Source organism: Nicotiana attenuata, unplaced genomic scaffold (assembly GCF_001879085.1).
Source record: "Nicotiana attenuata strain UT unplaced genomic scaffold, NIATTr2, whole genome shotgun sequence".
NCBI classification, from domain to species: domain Eukaryota; kingdom Viridiplantae; phylum Streptophyta; class Magnoliopsida; order Solanales; family Solanaceae; genus Nicotiana; species Nicotiana attenuata.
In genome coordinates this window covers 387,756-398,372 of record NW_017670496.1, presented here as the reverse complement: position 1 = coordinate 398,372, position 10,617 = coordinate 387,756, and the positions used below count along the sequence as shown (strand labels likewise).

The window sequence follows — 10,617 nt, the reverse complement described above, 5'->3', positions numbered from 1 at the left end:
TAACCTTTGCTATAGGAGGTAAAAATTCCTTAAAAAAAAGAGAAAGGAACCCATCTATTTTCATTGAGAAGCTTTTCATTTATCTTTTCCTTCAATTCAAATAGTAATGCAGCAAAAAAAAACACCAAAACCTCTCTCCCTCCTTTTAACTCACAGTCCACTCTCAGTTAAAACCCTCAAAGCAAAAACCCTCATTCAACAATGGCAGTAATCACCTCTTCTTCTTCTTCTCAACAACTCCAGGTCCATCGTTTCCCTTAAAACAACTACGTTGATTCCCTCCGTTGGCTCCCTCAACTCTCCGCTTTTCACCATCACATCATTCTCGCCACTTTTAACTCCGACTCATCTAACTCATCACTCCAACTCCTTAATTTAACACAAAAAACTTCAAATTCAGACTCAAACTCACCAGAAATTACACTTCAGTCCTCACTCACAACACCATCAAGAATCAGCTCATTAAAAACCTCACAAAACCCCAATAAACCCCTTATTGTTGCATCTACATTTTCTAGGGACTTGTTGGTTTATAAAGCTGATTTGGTTAATGGGTCGTTGGATTTTGTCAATTCGGTAAGGGTTTCATTCGGGTCGGGTTGCGGGTATTGATGTGGGTGAAAATGGGTCGGAGTTTGTGAGTTTTGGGGAGGATGGGAGGATTAATCTGGTGAGTTTTGTTAATGTGGGGTTGAGTTCTAAGAGAGTTTTTGATGGGAATGGGCTGGTTTCATACGGGGCGGTTAAATGGGCTTCTCCTGTGGAGTTTGTGAGTGGTGGATTGGGATTTGGTCTTCAATGGTGGGATCAACGACGACCCGGTGGACCCGTTTCACAGTTTAAAGGGAACTGGTAATTGAACCTTTTGTTTTAATTGCTTATCATTTCTTGTAATAGGCGATGCATACTAAGTTGAGATACATTTTTAGACATTAGCACTTTTATTGTAGTTCTTATGCTTTCTAAGAGTGGTTTACCTTTCAGAGATTTATACCTTATATACGAAACTCCTAATACTTATTATTTGTATTTGCATAATACTAGCATGAGATGATTTAAATGGAGTAACATGGTCAACGAGGATTCATATGACTGATCCCAACTTGTTTAGGACTGAAGCGTAGTACTACTAGTTGTTGTTATTCATGTTTTGTAATAGGGCACTAGTCATGAGCATCTACTACAACGGTCTGATGACCTCAAGACCAACATGGTCGGGGAAAATAACAAAATACACTAAGGGAGAATAAGAAGGGAGAAAAGCAGGGCTGCGATCGCCAGGCAGCTACCTTGCTAACTCCGATGAACCTGCCACCGAGCTCAGAAATACCTGGATCTGCACACAAGGTGCAGGAAGTAATGTGAGTACGCCAACTCAGTAAGTAATAAAAGTAAATAAAGACTGAGCAGTAAGAAATCACGTAATCCACGTCATAGCATCACAGTGGGTACAATATGTGATGGGTTCTCAATGTCTTTGCCTTATGCTTCTGATGTTTTGATGATCTAACAAACTTGTCGTGAAGAACCAGATAGAGAACCTGACCTACATTTCAACTATCCTGGTCCATGAACGACCTCAGGAAGGAACCCAATAGGGACCTGGTGACTCGGTCCCTTAGGGTTCTCTGATAGATTTACGAGTCTGTGACTGCTCGCAATCATTACAAAGAGGAACACAATTGGGACCTGGTCCGTTAGTGTTCTCTGACAGAAGTACAAGTCCACTATCCAGCTGGAACGCAACCGCACAGAAGTGACTGTGCAGACAGTGCAGCAGTCACTTCTCACTAGGAAGAAGCGTGCATCATGAATTGACATCACTATCCATTGTGATATCTTTTGTGATATAACAATCTGGTGCAAGATACAACATCTTTGTGCATTCAGTGATATTCTCTCAAGCATAACAGCGTTCATCCAACATTGAAGTCACTGGTGTGTCAGGAACAAGAAGACAACTCCACTAAGGATCAGTTTCTTAATGAGTTTATGTACATCCGTAGTTGAGTTGTAATCTTGTTGTTTGCTCTTCATTGTATTTCCTAGTTTGCTTTCTTAGAAGGTTTGTCTTAGGAACAAACCAAAATTCGTAAACTTTCGAGTTTATGTTGTGACTAGGAATAGTCATAAGTTTAAAGCCTTTGTAACTAGGATAGTTATAGAGTGGCTTGTGGTGGTGCATCACAAGTTAGTTGAAGTCTTTGCAATCGGGTTATTGCAAAGTGGCTTGTAATAGGGAGACTGCAAGTTAGTAAAGTGAAAAGCCTACAAGAGTAGGTTGTGATTTTTTGATACCCTTGTGTGGGATTTTTCCACGTAAAAATCTCTTGTCATCTTTACTTCCAGTCCTTATAGCATTCTCAGCATCATCTCATATAGGACCAGGTACTCTATAGTTTGGTGGACTCATATAAACTAACAATTGGTATCAGAGCGGGTTCCTCCTATCAGGCTAACACCTAGGAAGGATCCTCATGGCCGCTCCACCCAACTTTGAGGAAGGACAATCAACTTACAGACCTCCCAGGTTCAATGGTCAGTACTATGGCTAGTGGAAGACCCGCATGCATAATTTTATGATGGCAGAAGATTCAGAACTGTGGGATATCATCTATGATGGTCCAAATATCCCCATGAAGAAGCTTGAAGAAACAAGACAAATGGTGCCGAAAGGCAGAATAGAGTACAACGACATTGATAGAAAAGCTGTAGAAAAGAACTATCGTGCCAAGAAAATCTTGATGTGTGGCATAGGACCTGATGAGTACAACAGAGTCTCGGCTTGTGACGCTGCCAAAGAAATAAGGGAGGCGTTGCAAACCGCTCACGAAGGAACCACTCAGGTCAAACAATCCAAGATTGACATGCTCACCACAGAATATGAGCTCTTTAGGATGAAGGATGATGAATCTATACAAGATATGCACACTAGATTCACCTCCATCATATATGAGCTTCATTCACTTGGAGATGTAATTCCCAGAAACAATCTTGTAAGGAAAATCCTCAATGTTCTACCTGGGTTTTGGGAAAGTAAGGTAAATGCCATCACTAAAGCTAAAGATCTACAAACTCTAACCATGGATGAGTTGATTGGTAATCTGAAGACATACGAGATGAAAAGAAAGAAAGACAACGAAAGAAGAGAGCCTAAGAAGGAGAAGAACCTGGTACTCAAAGCCGAAAGCAGTGACTCAAGTGATGAAGATAGTGATATGGCCTATCTTACTAAGAGATTTCAAAAGATGGTTCGAAGAAATGGTGGTATACCAAAGTGGGGCAGTTCAAGTAAAGCAAGGAAAAACGATCTCTGTCACAGATGTGGAAAGCCAGGGTATTTCATCAAAGACTGTCCACTCGCGAAACTTGAGCAATACAAACAAAATCCGGACAAAACAGCAAAAAGGAACCTGGTTCCAGACAAGCGATTCAAACGAAAAAATGCTGCTGACAATATTGTTAAGCAGGCTCTTGCTGCTTGGGGAGACTCTTCGAGTGAATCCGAAGGGGAACCAGATGCGGAAAACAGTTCCATGATGGCAGTGAAAACTGAAGCAACAAAGTATGATTCACTGTTCGCGCTGATGGCTCAGTCTGATGATGATGAAGACGATGAGGTAAACTTTAGGGATGTTCAGAGAAATCTGAAATCCTACTCTTCCAAGAAGCTAAGGTCATTAGCAAATGTCTTAATTGATGCCTATTATAGCCTTGTTAATGATAAGGAGATCCTGACCATAGAACTAGGAGAAGCCGAACAATCTAGAGGTGATCTGGTGGTCTGTGTAGTGAACCTAGATGAGACCATAGCTAATCTTGAAAAACAAGAGGAGGCCTTGAATGAAAGAATAACGAGTGTGGAAAATGAGAGACACGACCTGATTGTAGTAGTTGTTGATCTAATAGAAACAATAGAAGGTCTTAACAATGAGAAACACACCTTAGAAGAAAAAATTGCAAATACTGAGCAAGAGAGAGATGGCCTTTTAGTGATATGCTCCTATCTAGAGGAAACCATTAAAAGGCTCAATAGAGAACATAGGAATGTGATGCTTGGGAAAGGGAAGGGAGTATCTAGTGAGACACACATCAATCTTGAAAAGGAAATGAATGCTGTAAAAACCAGTCTATGTAGTGAACCCGAGAAGAATTAGCAACTTCAAGCTGAATTGGAGAAAGTAAGAATGGATCTTGAGAAGTCTCTGAAGTGGACCCGGTCCTCAGATGCTGTCATTGCTATGTATCTCAACAACAGTGGAAACAGGCAGGGCATCGGGTTTCAAAGGGAGAAACTCCTTACAACCCTCACAGCAAGTATGTCACTGTCCCTAATAACTGGCTATGTACCCCACTATCGGAACAATGGGCATTTTTAAAAAAATTGCCAGGCCAGGGCTCAGTCTGTTCAGAAAAACAAAGTGTTTATATATAAAGTGACTACTAACAAGGGAACAGGTACCACTCGCAAGAAATGGATGTTGCCTGCATGGACTAGGAAAGCCCTTAATCATCCTTTCTCTCATAATAAGGGACCCAAACTAGTTTGGGTTCCTAAATCTAACCCATGATTTGCATGTTCAGGGAACAGTGAGAGGAAGTAGACTGCAATGAACTATGGACTTGGAGGCCTAAATCATGTGACTGAAGGCATATTGGAATTCTTCTCACTGAAAGCCCTGCAGAATGTATCCTCAAAGAAAAAGGAAGTAGAGGGTACATTCTCGGTGAATATAAAGTTGGAAAGGTTCTTTGGCACTCTGGAACTCAGTTGGGAACGTGTACTATGTGAATGGTCTGAAGTACAGTCTCCTGAGTGTTTCTCAAATCTGTGATAGAAGAAACAAAGTAGAGCTATTATCAAGAAGTGTGCACAGTTACCAATCTGATAACTAGCCAAGTGGTCTCAGCGGACAAAGGAAACAAGAACATCTACTTTGTTGACTATGAATCTCCATAAGCTGGTGGTATGAGATGGGCGTAGTCGGAATCATTGGCATGAAGGATTGGTGTATGCAAGGTTCTCACTTCTGAATAAATTGATGCAGAAGAACCTGGTCCGTGGTCTGCCAAACTCAAGATTCACCTGGACACTGGTTCGCAAAACAAAGGAGAGGGCTCTTGAAGTATGGATGGACCTTATCAAGAAGATTCAAGTAAAGACAAAATTGAAGGAGAATAGATCAGATTCGACAATGGGACAGAATTGAACATTGCCAAGAGTTTATGGGCAAAAGCAGGAAATGCTGATTCCTTACTTAGTGAACAGGTGTATGATCAGGGCCATCCTGAATCAAAGGCAACTCATCTGAGGACTTTTAGATTAAAGATGCCATGTTCTCAACAATGGGAAGGACCAACCTGGGAAGTTTGATGCAAAAAGGCGATGAAAGAATCCTTCCGGGATACTCTTCACAAAGCAAAGGCCACAAAGTCTACAACAAAAGGGGCACACTGGTGAAGGGAGTATTCATATGCTATTCAACGAAACACCTTCCTCGATCGATGAAAGAAACACGTGAAAGACAATGCAACATCATCCTCCACCACTCACATGGAACCTGGTACTTAACTCACTACTACTGAGAATGAAGAAAGAGCGGAGATGCAGCTCATGGCGGTCCACAAGCAGCAGAACAACGAGTATAGGAGAATCAAGTTAACCTCCCAAGTTCCCTACAAAGAAAACTTCAGTCTCAAACTGGAAACTCAAAATTCCCATCCACCTGATGACACAATCACTCCCCTTCATTCTGAACGTAACTGAGAAATCAGAAATCTGTGTCTCCTCTTTTCGGTCCCTTCTGTGTTTCCCTTTGAGGAATAGAATCCAAGCTCAAAGTCCCAAGGAACCATACTTGAATGCTGTCAAAAGAAGTCTTGAGTTATCTTGAGGGAACACAGGACCTGGTAACATCTTAATCTTGTTTAGTAAGCTAATGGTTAACTATGCAGGTTAGCTTGTATACAGAAAAAGAGCACCTATGGAGTGGTTCACTTGTCATGATCATGTCTCACCCCTTTGGGGACAAGGAAGAAAAACCCAACTGCCTCATCAACAACTGAAGACTGCAGAACAAGAGAACCAAGCACATGGAGGGGTGGCATTAACTTCTGAGAGTCTTGCAGAACGGAAGACTAAACCCCAGATATCTTTGTCAAAGCCTTGTGTGGAGAATATTCTGGAAGAAACAAGAAAGAAGACAGGGTCATGAGATTCTAATGGAGAACCTGATTCTCCATATGTTGGCTATGCAGGACACTCTCAGAATAAATTATCTAAAGTGTTTTCTGACCAAGCTTAACTCACATCGATACCATTGCAGGTAAACACTCATGATGATCATAGAAGCTAAAGGTGCAGTTGTGAACTGCGAAAGAGGAGCTGTCAAAACCTTTTTTTTAAATTTGTTAGGGCATCAGGGTCCATGTACCACATGTTAGTAGTAATGTGTTATTTTTCTATGCATTCCGTCTAAAAATGGGAACATAATTAACTCAACTGCCACATCATCCGACTTTTCCAAGTCTGCATGACATGTCTTGTCTTTCAAATCCCTTCATCCCCTCTGCCCAATAATGTTTCCCCGCAAACCTACCGCCATTTTCAAAAATCATTTAGAACCCGTTTCTCTCTCTTCTCATCATTAGTTCTCTTTCCAACAAAACTACTCTCACTCAGAGCAAGTCATGANCAAAAAGGAACCTGGTTCCAGACAAGCGATTCAATCGAAAAAGTGTTGCTGACAATATTGTTAAGCAGGCTCTTGCTTCTTGGGGAGACTCTTCGAGTGAATCCGAAGGGGAACCAGATGAGGAAAACAGTTCTATGATGGCAGTGGAAACTGAAGAAATGAAGTATGATTCACTGTTCGCGATGATGGCTCAGTCTGATGATGATGATGATGATGAAGACGATGAGGTAAACTTTAGGGATGTTCAGAGAAATCTGAAATCCTACTCTTCCAAGAAGCTAAGGTCATTAGCAAACGTCTTAATTGATGCCTATTTAGCCTTGTTAATGATAAGGAGATCCTGACCATAGAATTAGGAGAAGCCGAACAATCTAGAGATGATCTGGTGGTCTGTGTAGTGGACCGAGATGAGACCATAGCTAATCTTGAAAAAGAAAAGGAGGCCTTGAATGAAAGAATAACTAGTGTGGAAAATGAGAGAGACGATGACCTTTTAGTGATATGCACCGATCTAGAGGAAACCATTGAAAGGCTCAATAGAGAACATAGGAATGTGATGCTTGGGAAAGGGAAGGGAGTAGCTAGTGAGACACACATCAATCTTGAAAAGGAATTGAATGCTGTAAAAACTAGTCTATGTAGTGAACTCGAGAAGAATCAGCAACTTCAAGCTGAATTAGAGGAAGTAAGAATGGATATTGAGAAGTCTCTGAAGTGGACCTGGTCCTCAGATGCTGTCACTGCCATGTATCTCAACAACAGTGGAAACAGGCAGGGCATCGGGTTTCAAAGAGAGAAAACTCCTTACAACCCTCACAACAAGTATGTCACTGTCCCTGATAACTGGCTATGTACCCACTATGGGAACAATGGGCATTTCAAAGAAAATTGCCAGGCCAGGGTTCAGTCTGTTCAGAAAAACAAAGTGTTTACTGATAAAGTGACTACTAACAAGGGACCAGGTACCACTCACAAGAAACGGATGTTGCCTGCATAGACTGCAAAGCCCTTATTCATCCATTCTCTCATAACAAGGGAACCAAACTAGTTCGGGTTCCTAAATCTAACCCATGATTTGTATGTGCAGGGAACAGTGAGAGGAAGCAGGCTGCAATGAACTATGGACTTGGATGCCTAAATCATGTGACTGAAGGCATCTTGGAATTCTTCTCACTGAAAGCCCTGCAGGAAGAGAATGTATCCTCAAAGAAAAAGGAAGTTGAGGGTACATTCTCGGTGAATGTAAAGTTGGAAAGGGTCTATTGGCACTCTGGAACTCAGTTGGGAACGTGTACTATGTGAATGATCTGAAGTACAGTCTCCTGAATATTTCTCAAATCTGTGATAGAAGGAACAAAGTAGAGCTCTTATCAAGAAGTGTGCACAGTTACCAATCTGATAACTAGCCAAGTGGTCTCAGCGGACAAAGGAAACAAGAACATCTACTTTGTTGACTATGAATCTCCATAAGCTGGTGGTATAAGATGGGCGAAGTCGGAATCATTGGCATGAAGGATTGGTGTATGCAAAGTTCTCACTTCTGAGTAAATTGATGCAGAAGAACCTGGTCCGTGGTCTGCCAAACTCAAGATTCACCTGGACACTGGTTCGCAAAACAAAGGAGGGGGCTCTTGAAGTATGAATGGACCTTATCAAGAAGATTCAAGTAAAGACAAAATTTAAAGAGAACAGATCAGATCCGACCACGGGACAGAATTGAACAACGCCAAGAGTTTCTGGGCAAAAGCAGGAAATGCTGATTCTCTACCTAGTGAAAAGGTGTATGATCAGGTCCATCCTGAATCAAAGGCAACTCATCTGAGGACATTTAGATTAAAGATGCCATGTTCTCAACAATGGGAAGGTCCAACCTGGGAAGTTTGATGCAAAAAGGCGATGAAAGAATCCTTCCGGGATACTCTTCACAAAGCAAAGGCCACAAAGTCTACAACAAAAGGGGCACACTGGTGAAGGGAGTATTCATATGCTATTCAACGAAACACCTTCCTCGATCGATGAAAGAAACACGTGAAAGACAATGCAACATCATCCTCCACCACTCACATGGAACCTGGTACTTCACTCACTACTACTGAGGATGAAGAAAGAGCGGAGATGCAGCTCATGGCTATCCACAAGGAGCAGAACAACGAGTATAGGAGAATCAAGTTAACCTCCCAAGTTCCCTACAAAGTAAAATTCAGTCTCAAACTGGAATTCAAAATTCCCATCCACCTGATGACACAATCACTCCCCTTCATTCTGAACGTAACTGAGAAATCAGAAATCTGTGTCTCCTCTTTTCGGTCCCTTCTGTGTTTCCCTTTGAGGAATAGAATCCAAGCTCAAAGTCCCAAGGAACCATACTTGAATGCTGTCAAAAGAAGTCTTGAGTTATCTTGAGGGAACACAGGACCTGGTAATAGCTTAATCTTGTTTAGTAAGCTAATGGTTAACTCTGCAGGTTAGCTTGTATACAGAAAAAGAGCACCTATGGGGTAGTTCACTTGTCATGATCATGTCTCACCCCTTTGGGGACAAGGAAGAAAAACCCAACTGCCTCATCAACAACTGAAGACTGCAGAACAAGAGAACCAAGCACATGGAGGGGTGGCATTAACTTCTGAGAGTCTTGCAGAACGGAAGACTAAACCCCAGATATCTTTGTCAAAGCCTTGTGTGGAGAATATTCTGGAAGAAACAAGAAAGAAGACAGGGTCATGAGATTCTAATGGAGAACCTGATTCTCCATATGTTGGCTATGCAGGACACTCTCAGAATAAATTATCTAAAGTGTTTTCTGACCAAGCTTAACTCACATCGATACCATTGCAGGTAAACACTCATGATGATCATAGAAGCTAAAGGTGCAGTTGTGAACTGCGAAAGAGGAGCTGTCAAAACCTTTTTTTTAAATTTGTTAGGGCATCAGGGTCCATGTACCACATGTTAGTAGTAATGTGTTATTTTTCTATGCATTCCGTCTAAAAATGGGAACATAATTAACTCAACTGCCACATCATCCGACTTTTCCAAGTCTGCATGACATGTCTTGTCTTTCAAATCCCTTCATCCCCTCTGCCCAATAATGTTTCCCCGCAAACCTACCGCCATTTTCAAAAATCATTTAGAACCCGTTTCTCTCTCTTCTCATCATTAGTTCTCTTTCCAACAAAACTACTCTCACTCAGAGCAAGTCATGAACCTTCATCTCTTCTGTATAGCTGTGATCCTCTCTTCATCCCTCTCTCCCACTCTACTGGTCTTCCCAATACCCCTCTAATGGCCATCGAACAATCGCTTCCTTCTCCCACCACTAACACCACACCTACTTCCCTATCATCCTTAAAATCATCCCTAGAGATTCACTATTTCACTCCTTCCAACACTAGTGTATCTACACCTGGTTCCTTCTCTATTCCTATAGTGTTTCCTTCTCTGACAAACCCTGCTTTCCTTCCACACACTGAGAACCCTATGTTTCGTCACTCCTCTGATCTCATCAAGGAGCACTTAGGATCTTTTCCCTCTCAAGCATCAGAAGTCTCCGAGGATGATCCTGATCAGTATCTGAACTCCACAATGATGGACTTGGTGACACTTACAGAGTCACCAAAAAAGGAAGCAGCGCATAACATCATGGCTATCGCTGCTGAGAGTCTGATAAATGAAGGATCATATCTCTCATCTGAGTATCAGGGGAAGAAACTCCTTTCCTAGGCGACATAAGAACAATAGCACTCTTCGAGTCTCTGACTCATCAGACACTTAACCTTCTTACCTTCAGAGTAGTGGTGACAGTCAAAGATGGCCTCAACTTTCCGCTCCCAGTCAAGGTACAAGTCTGGGTCTCTTGTGCCCTTCAAAGATGGCATCTTCATTTTTATGCTGCTAATATTATCATCTTCTACTCTACCTCGTT

The 10,617-nt window shown here is 41.8% G+C and overlaps 1 pseudogene; it reads left to right on the top strand.

The window, feature by feature from the left end:
• The first annotated feature begins 201 nt into the window (after window positions 1-201).
• On the top strand, window positions 202-856 carry LOC109240221 (annotated as a pseudogene).
• The last annotated feature ends 9,761 nt before the right edge of the window (window positions 857-10,617 follow it).